Source organism: Arvicanthis niloticus, chromosome 2 (genome assembly GCF_011762505.2).
Source record: "Arvicanthis niloticus isolate mArvNil1 chromosome 2, mArvNil1.pat.X, whole genome shotgun sequence".
NCBI lineage: Eukaryota > Metazoa > Chordata > Mammalia > Rodentia > Muridae > Arvicanthis > Arvicanthis niloticus.
The window spans coordinates 148,655,032-148,665,031 of NC_047659.1; the positions used below are offsets into that span (position 1 = coordinate 148,655,032).

The window sequence follows — 10,000 nt, forward strand, 5'->3', positions numbered from 1 at the left end:
ATTTTTTTTATTATGTAGTCGACCAGTTGTACCGTTTGCTTATATATATATTTTTTTAATTTTAGCAATGTGAGGTTCTGTCTTTTAACAGACTGTTTTTAATGATGCATATACATATATATGTGTGTGTCTTTGTTTCCCCATCCCCCTTTTTGCTGGTCTCCTTTTATTGAACTGTTGTTATTGTTATTATTATTATTATTATTATTATTATTATTATTATTATTATTATTATTATATTGTGAAGTTGCTGCCCAGTTGCCTTGTTTCAGAGTAGTATATGTGTGTGTGTGTCTGTCTGTGTGTGTGTGTGTGTGTGTGTGTGTGTGTATTATATATCATATGTATGGAGATAACATATATAATTTTAAAAACACATATACACACATTTTTCTTTAATTATCTTATCTTATATGATTTCCTTAATTATCAGGTCGACCAGTTGTCCTATAACAAGTACCAGGTGTCACACCAGTATTCCTGTGTATATGTGTATAAAATTTAAAAAGACATATGTTTGTATGTGGTCTGGACTCTTTAAATCAAATATGTGAGGTACTTGCTTGATGTTTCACTTTTCTAGGGCTCTCCTCTCTTCTTCTCTCTCCTCTCCTCTTTTTCCTCTCTCTCTCTCCTCTTCTCTCTCTCCTCTCCTCTCTCCTCTCTCCTCTCCTCTCCTCTTTTTCCTCTTCTCTTCTCTCTCTCTCTCTTCTCTCCCTCTCTCTCTTTCCTCTCCTCTCTTCTTTCTATGCTTTCTCACCCCTCCTCTCTCTCCTCTCCTCTCCTCTTCTCTTCTCTTCTCTCCTCTCTCTCCTCTTCTCTCTCCTCTCTCTCTCTCTCTCTCTCCTCTCTCTCTCTCTCTCTCTTCTTTCTATGCTTTCTCACCCCTCCTCTCTCTCCTCTCCTCTCCTCTTCTCTTCTCTTCTCTCCTCTCCTCTCTCTCTCTCTCTCTCTTCTCTCCCTTCTCTCTTTCCTCTCCTCTCTTCTTTCTATGCTTTCTCTCTCCTCTCTCTCTCTCTCTCTTCTCTCCCTCTCTCTCTTTCCTCTCCTCTCTCTTTCTATTGCTTTCTACCCCTCCTCCTCTCTCCTCTCCTCTCCTCTCCTCTCCTTTCTCTCTCTTTCTCTCACTATCTCTCCCTCTCTCTCACTTCACCCCCTCTCTCTCTTTCCTCTCCTCTCTTCTTTCTATGCTTCTCACCCCTCCTCTCTCTCCTCACTTCTCCTTCTCCCTCCTCCTCTCCTCTCCTCTTCTCTCTCTCTCCCTCTCTCCTCTTCTCTTCTTTTCTCCCTCTCCTCTTCTTCATCCTTTCTCGCCCCCTCTCTATCCTCTTTCCTCTTCTCTCTTCTCTTTTCTTTCCTTTTTCTCTCCTCTCCTCTCCTACTTCTCTCTCTCTCCTCTCTCTTCTCTCTCTCTCTCTCTCTCTCTCTCAGATAAGAAGTTTGGCCCCTCACTCTGGCCTACCATTTTTGGGGGATCCATTTGGGGACACTGTCTGCCTGTCTGTTTTGCTATCTTTATTTCGTAGCCTTAGCTGTCTCCTTTGTCTCTCCGTAAGCCTCCACTGATGGTTGTTGTTTGGGACACACACACACACGCCTGCCCACCTCACAGTGAGGACTCAGGGGCAATCATGGAGGAGGACGTGGTAGGCACTGCATTGGGAAGCATTGTTTGTCTGGGAGATTTGAGGAAGATGCTAGTGAGCCAGCGGGTTTCAATGTCAAGCCTTGTTCCCTAAAACTTAGAAATCTTCTAACAAAGCCTTTTTAAAAAATAAAATTATTTATTTATTTATTTATTTATTTTTCCTTCCTTCTACTTGTTTTCGCTCTGTCTGTAGCCCAAGCTGCCTAGCTATCAGCCTTTTTGGAATGAATATGAGCTTGCTTTGCTATGCTTTTCTGCTTCTGCTTCTGCTTCTGCTTCTGCTTCTGCTTCTGCTTCTGCTTCACTTCACCAGGATTCCTTTAACAGAAGAACTTAACAGACAGATTTGTGGTTTTGCTTGCTTGCTTGCTTGCTTGCTTGCTTGCTTGCTTGCTTGCTTGCTTGACATGGTTTTCCTTTCTGTCCATGCAGGGTTCCCTGACTGCCCTTTGGAAACCCATTGAGAGGCCAGAACCAAAGGTTTATTTCCCCACCGAGAAAACTGTGAGATGACTGCATGACAGCTCATTTAGGCACGGATCATCCCAGTGTGGAAAGATTGCCCTCCCTCCCTCCCTCCCTCCCTCCCTCCCTCCCTCCCTCCCTCCCTCCCTCCCTCCCATTTTTCCCTCTCCCATCATACACTCAATAAAATAAATAAATGAATAAAGTTTCCAGTTTATTTCTCCCTTTAAGCTTCCTAAATTTTCCCCCAATGCCTCCAACTGCCCCCACCCCCACCATCACGATGATGCTCCAGGATAATCTAGCTCTTTGGAAATGCTAATGGCACTCCAACTGGAACACACCCTGATAAGAGAAAGATAAAGAGGAAGAAACGATCTGATCCAGCTGGCCACGCCCTGCCAGCTCAAGGATTCTTCAGACCGAGAATCTGGACCATATTTACATAACCTGGTATTTCTAATATTATTTATTATGATTTATTTATACGAGTGAGCACACCACAGCTGCTGTCTTCAGACACACACCAGAAGAGTGAAGCAGGTCCCGTGACAGAGCTGCTAGGTGCTTATTGGGACCTCTGGAAGAAAGAGCAGTCAGTACCCTTAACCACTCAGCCATCTCTCCAGCAGGGAAATGGAGCGAGCGTAGGCCTGTGTATTAGGAAATTACAACCATTAGGCACCTGTATCCCCTCCTTATTTGTTTATTTATTTATTTATTTATTCATTCATTCATTCATTCATTCATTCTTTATTTTGACACCAACCAAAGTTTGAGTCTTAATGAAGGAAGCAAACATACCCTTCAAGATGGATGAATTTGGAAGGCTTACCTGAGGTTTAAAGGAATGACTGTCCAGGACTGTCCTGGGGGGGGGGGCATGGGGGGGGACTGACTACACACAAAGATGCTGTTGCCTCCTCTTTGGAGATAATACTGTGTGAGTGAAACTTCCTAAATAAACCAAAGTCTAATTCAAAGTACACAAAGGGGACACTGTAGCAAATTACCATTGCTTGAGTATATAAAAAGCAGTTTTTTTCCTCTTTCCTTTCTTTCTTTCTTTCTTTCTTTCTTTCTTTCTTTCTTTCTTTTTTTTTTTCTCTTCAGTTTTTTAGAAATTCAGCTGGAGAGGCAGGTGGATTTCTGAGTTCGAGGCCAGCCTGGCCTACAGAGTGAGTTCCAAAACAGCCAGAACTACACAGAGAAACCCTGTCTCGAAAAACAAAAAAAAAAAAAAAAAAAAAAACATAGAAATTCAGCTGGTCCTGGTGGTGCACACACCCTCCCTTAATTCCAGCACTACTCACTAAGTAGAAATTTTCCTCTCACAAACCAGCTCTAATTGAACCTTACAATTAACAACTCTCTCTCTCTCTCTCTCTCTCTCTCTCTCTCTCTCTCTCTCTCTCTCCTTCCTCTCTGTTCCTTGTCTCTCCTCTCTCTTCTCTCTGTTCCCTCTCTCTCCTCTCTCTTCTCTCTCCTCTCTCTCTTCTCTCTCTCTCTCTCTCTCTCTCTCTCTCTCTGTTCCCTGTCTCTCCTCTCTCTCCTCTCTCTCTCTACTCTCTGTTCCCCCTCTCTCCTCTCTCTCCTCTCTCTCCTCTCTGTTCTTTGTCTCTCCTCTCTCTCCTCTCTCATCTCTCTTCTCTCTCCTCTCTCTTCTCTCTCTCTCTCTCTCTCATTCTCTCTGTTCCCTGTCTCTCCTCTCTCTCCTCTCTCTCCTCTCTCTTCTCTCTCCTCTCTCTCCTCTCTCTCTCCTCTCTCTCTCTGTTCCCTGTCTCTCCTCTCTCTCTTCTCTCTCCTCTCTCTCCTCTCTCTTCTCTTTCCTCTCTCTCCTCTCTCTTCTCTCTCCTCTCTCTCCTCTCTCTCTCTCTCTCTCTCTCTCTCTCTCTCTCTCTCTCTCTCTCCTTCCTGGGATCAATCTAAACAATCAATAGACTGTTTTGTGTAAGCTTAAGTAGCTCCTAGCTCAATATTTCAAAACAAATGCTTCTTGTGATTCACATTTCGTTTTAAGGGTACTTTCTAGATCAAAAGACCTTCCTCAGACAAGCTTCTTGACGATTCTCCACGTGTAAATTGGATTTCATCCCCGAAAGAGGGCATTAAATACCAATGGTAGGTGGTTGAGAGCCACCATCTGGTTGCTGGGAACTGAACTCAGGACCTCTGGAAAAGCAGTCAGTGCTTCTAACCACTGAGCCATCTCTCCAGTGGCCCCACCCCAGTCTAATTTTTAAAAGACAGAGATGTGAGGAAAATCAGAGGATTCAGTGGGAGTAAGCGTGTGTCATATGGTATGGGTGCCGACAATAGGATTGATCTTACCCTCGGTTACATGTGGCATGAGGAAAGACATGAGGGTGGGGAAGACAACCACATGATTAGTGAAGAAATTAAACTGTAGCCTGTGATACAATTGTCCCTCTCCCTCTCCCTCTCTGTCCCCCTCAGACATGAATAAATATTGAAATTAAGCTAAATGGACAATGACAAGAAGCCAGCCAAGTGTGGTGCCAGAGGAAGGCAGGCCTGATCTAGGTATTGATTTCCAGGTCTATGTGCAGAAGCCCCTGACTCAGCTTTAAAAAAAAAAAATGAAGAGGAAAATAAGACATGCAATTAAGAACAGAATTTTTAAAAACACACTTAAAAAAAGGGGGGGGGGTGAGGCAGTAGTGGGGTGGCCTGGCTTATAGAGAAGGGTCAAACACTGTTCTGCCATTGCCTCCTCAGTTGAACACACACAGAGAGCAGACAGAGCAGAGAGAGAGAGAGAGAGAGGCAGAGACACAGACAGAGAGATAGAGAGACAGACAGACAGACAGACAGACAGACAGACACACACACACACACACACACACAGAGAGAGAGAGAGAGAGAGAGAGAGAGAGAGAGAGAGAGAGAGAGAGAGGAGAAAGAATAAAAAAATCAGGGATCAGGGGGCTGGGTGGGGGCTGGGACCTAATCAGCCTGCTCTGCCTGCACAGCCTCATGCTGCCACCTACTGTCCAGCCAGCAAACCTTCCTTTAGTCTGTCTTCCCAACCGCCAACCAGCCATCAGATGCATGGAGATTCTCAACTGACACTTGGAGAGAGAAAAAGCCCAAAAGAGTCCAATAAGCAAGCACCTTAGAGCCTCCTGTAGCATCCAGTGCTGCAGTTGTAACTAATCTCTCCTCCAAAGTCTGCTACAGAGACATGCCTGGAAGGATGTTGAAATTATTTCAAATGTGCATTTGTCCTCTGATGGGAATCCACGGTTTTTTGTTTGTTTGTTTGTTTTTGTTTTTTCCTGTTTTTTTTTTTTTAAAGTTGTTCCAAAAATGCTGAAGGACACAACACTCTGTGTGTGTGTGTGTGTGTGTGTGTGTGTGTGTGTGTGTGTGTGTGTGTGTGTATGCATGCTGCCAGAGGTCCTGAGTTTAATTTCCAGTAATAACATGGTGTCTCAGAACCACCTGTAATGTGATTCGATACACTCTTCTATTACACAGAATTGTACACTATCTTGCTAGCTGGCAGTGGTTGGTTGGATATGCAGACAAGAAAGTTTTGCTCTCAAGATTTTTTTGTGTGTATATACACACACAAACACACACCACACACACATGCAGGTGCACGCACACATGGAACTCACTCTGTAGACCAGGCTAGCCTGGAACTCAAATCTGACTGCCTCTGACTCCCAAGTGCTGGGATTATTTTTCTTTTTTTCTGTTTTTGTTTTGTTTGGTTTGTTTGTTTGTTTGTTTGTTTGTTTGAGACAGGGTTTCTCTGTATACTCCTGGCTGTTATATTTCAGCTGTGAGTGCTGTTCCTTGCCATCTAGTGGGCTTGTGTCCAATTTCTTTAAACTTTTAAAATTTTTAAAAAGAATTATGTATTTATTTTATGTATAGGAGTGCACTGTAGCTGTCTTCAGACACACCAGAAGACGGAACTGGATCCCATTATAAATGGTTGGGAGCTACCATGTGGTTGCTGAGAATTGAACTCAGGACCTATAGAAGAACACCCAGTGTTCTTACCCTCTGAGCCATCTCTCCCAAGTTCTCTAATTCTAGACCTGTGTACTGAACACAATTCTATTTGTCCCTTCCCTTCCTTCCTTCCTTCCTTCCTTCCTTCCTTCCTTCCTTCCTTCCTTCCTTCTTGCTTGCTTTCTTGACATGGTTTCCCTTTCTGTCCATGCAGGGTTCCCCGACTGCTCTTTGAAAACCCATTGAGAGGCCAGAACCAAAGGTGGAAAGATTGCCCTCCTTCCCTCCCTCCTTCCCTCCCTCCCATTTTCCCTCTTCCATCATACACTCAATAAAATAAATAAATGAATAAAGTTTCCAATTTATTTCTCCCTTTAAGCTGACTAAATTTTCCCCCAATGCCTCCAACTGCCCCTACCCCCACCATCTCGTTGATGCTCCAGGATAATCTAGCTCTTTGGAAATGCTAATGGCACTCCAACTGGAACACACCCTGATAAGAGAAAGAGAAAGAGGAAGAAACGATCTGATCCAGCTGGCCACGCCCTGCCAGCTCAAGGATTCTTCAGACCGAGAATCTGGACCATATTTACATAACCTGGTATTTCTAATATTATTTATTATGATTTATTTATACGAGTGAGCACACCATAGCTGCTGTCTTCAGACACACACCAGAAAAGTGAAGCAGGTCCCGTGACAGAGCTGCTAGGTGCTTATTGGGACCTCTGGAAGAAAGAGCAGTCAGTACCCTTAACCACTCAGCCATCTCTCCAGCAGGGAAATGGAGCGAGCGTAGGCCCGTGTATTAGGAAATTACAACCATAGGCACGTCCCAAAGCTCCTCCTAGATCCTTCTTCCTCATCTACACAATTCTACCCTGGGCCTGTGGTTGTCAATTGGACATGACTTCAGTGCTAGTGAGTTTGGACTTGTCTCCATTTCACCTTCAGAGAACTGGGTTTTCAAACAACAACAACAACAACAACAACAACAACAACAACAACAACAATTTAAAGAGGGCAACAACTGGACTGCACACAAAGATGCTGTTGGCTCCTCTTTGCAGATAATACTGTGTGTGTGAAACTTCCTTAATAAATTAACCAAAGTCTAATTCCAAATACACAAGGGGGACACTGTAGCAAATTACCATTGCTTGGGTATATAGAAAGCAGTTTTTTCTTTCCTTTCTTTTCTTTCTCTTCTGTTTTGTAGAAATTCAGCTGGTCCTGATGGTACACACACCCTCCCTTAATTCTAGCACTACTCATTAAATACAAGTTTTCCTCTCACAAACCAGCTCTAATTAAATGGTACAATTAACAACTCTCTCTCTCTCTCTCTCTCTCTCTCTCTCTCTCTCTCTCTCTCTCTCTCTCTCCTTCCTGGGATCAATCTAAAGAATGGACTGTTTTGTGTAAGCTTAAGTAGCCTCTAGCTACTTTATCATAGAGGAATGGAGGAAAAGGACACCCCCCCCCAACTAAATAGTAGCCTAAACAATAAAAAATAGGCATCTGTTCCTACTCTGCCTTAGGATCTCTATGATCGCATAAATTTGGTTTTGTTTCTTCGTTTCTGTTTTTCTTTTCCCCTTTTTTGTTTGGTTTTCTGTTTGTAAATCCACACATATACTTTATTTTCCAATATTTCAAAACACATGCTTCTTTTGATTCTCATTTCACCGGTATGCTCTAGATCAGAAGAGCTTCCTCAGAAGAGCTTCCTTACCATTTTCTCCACATGTAAACTGGATTTACATCCCTGTCATCTGGAGGATAACAAGTATATGGAAGGGGTGGAGGTGGGGGGGCAACGGATCGAATTGGGTATTTCTTTCCTGTGTGACCTTGACTCACAGCCCAAACAAATGAACACACTAAGAAAAAAATAAACCAAAGGAACCAGTTGCCTTGGAGGCCTGCCTGGTGTTGCTCCCCTGAGTCATATATTTAAACATTTATTTATTTATTTATTTATTTATTTATTTATTTATTTAATGTATATGAGCTCTGTCTCTCTCTGTCCCTCTCTCTCTGCCATTAAATACCAATGGCAGGTGGTTGGGAGCCACCATGTAGCTGCTGAGAACTGAACTCAGGACCTCTGGAAAAGCAGTCAGTGCTCTTAACCACTGAGCCATCTCTCCAGTGGCCCCACCCCAGTTTAATTTTTAAAAGACAGAGATGTGAGGAAAATCAGAGGATTCAGTGGGAGTAAGCGTGTGTCATATGGTATGGGTGCCGACAATAGGATTGATCTTACCCTCGGTTACATGTGGCATGAGGAAAAGACATGAGGGTGGGGCGGACAACCACACGATTAGTGAAGAAATTAAATTATAGCCTGCGATATGATTCTCCCTCTCCCTCTCTGTCTCTCTCAGACATGAATATTGAAATTAAGCTAAATTGCCTCCTCAGTTGAACACACACACACAGAGAGCAGACAGGGAGGGAGGGAGGGAGGGAGGGAGGGAGAGAGAGAGAGAGAGAGAGAGAGAGAGAGAGAGAGAGAGAGAGGACTGCCAACCAGCCATCAGATGCATGGAGATTCTCAACTGAGACCTGGAGAGGGCCAGTTCCGAGCTCAAAAGAGTCCAATAAGCAAGCACCTTAGAGCCTCCTGTAGCATCTCCTGCTGCAGTTGTAACTAATCTCTCCTCCAAAGTCTACTACAGAGACATGCCTGGAAGAATGTTGAAATTGTTTCAAATGTACATGTGTCCTCTGAAGGGAATCCACCTTTTTTTTTTTTTCTGTTTTTTAAAAGTTTTTCCAAAAATGCTGATGGACACCACACTCTGTGTGTGTGTGTGTGTGTGTGTGTGTGAATATATATATATATATATATATATATATATATATATATATATATATATATACACACACATGCATGCGTGATACTTCAGCTGTGAGTGCTGTTCCTTGCTGTCTAGTGGGCTTGTGTCTGATTTCTTTAAACTTTTCTAATTTTTAAAAAAGAATTATTTATTTATTTAATGTATAGGAGTACACTGTAGCTGTCTTCAGACACACCAGAAGAGGGAAATGCATCCCATTACAGATCCTTGTGAGCCACCATGTGTTTGCTGGGAATTGAACTCAGGACCTATAGAAGAACACCCAGTGCTCTTAACTTCTGAGCCATCTTCCCCCCCCCCCCCCCGCAACCCCAGTTCTCTAATTCTAGACCTGTGTACTGAAGACAATTCTTTTTGTCAATTGGAGCAATTGGAGCAATGTATTTCCTCATAGGACTGATTTTACTGTGTGACAGGGTTTGTGTAATGGTGTGTTTTTATTTTTATTTACTTGAGGGTCTCTGTCTCTCTTTGTCACTGCCTCTTTCTCTGTTTCTCTCTTTCTCTGTCTCTCTCTGTGTGTCTCTCTGTCTCTGAATATGTCCCTCTTTCTCTGTTTCTCTCTTTCTCTGTCTCTCTGTCTCTCTCTCTGTCTCTCTGTCTCTGAATATGTCTCTCTCTCTCTTTCTCTCTGTCTCTCCAGCTCTGAAGTTCAGAAAGATGGAATGTTAGCCCTTAAGTATCTTTTGTTCCTAAAATGTGTGTTATTGATTGGTTGGTTGATTGATTGATTGAATGTGAGTGCACTGTCACTCTCTGTTAGACAAGCCAAAAGAGAAAAGTCCTCTTTTCTTTTCTTTTCTTTTCTTTTCTTTTCTTTTCTTTTTTTTATTTTTTTTTTATTTTTAAAGTTGTTCCAAAGGCCGGCATTGGTGGCACACACCTTTATTTCCAGCACTTGGGAGGCAGAGGTAGTCGGATTTCTGAGTTCCAAGCCAGCCTGGTCTAAAGAGTGAGTTCCAGGATAGCCAGGGCTACACAGAGAAGCCCTATCTCCAAAAACCTAAATACATAAATACATACATACATACAT

At 43.0% G+C, this 10,000-nt stretch overlaps 1 long non-coding RNA gene across 2 annotated transcripts in view; it reads left to right on the forward strand.

Moving 5' to 3' along the window:
• LOC143441557 (uncharacterized) overlaps nt 1–2,251 on the forward strand; it is a 23,511-nt gene extending 21,260 nt beyond the window's left edge. For both annotated transcript variants that reach the window (XR_013109115.1, XR_013109114.1), the window contains exon 3: nt 2,081–2,251. This is a non-coding gene — a long non-coding RNA (uncharacterized LOC143441557). The remainder of the gene's footprint in view (nt 1–2,080) is intronic.
• Nucleotides 2,252–10,000: the final 7,749 nt, after the last annotated feature.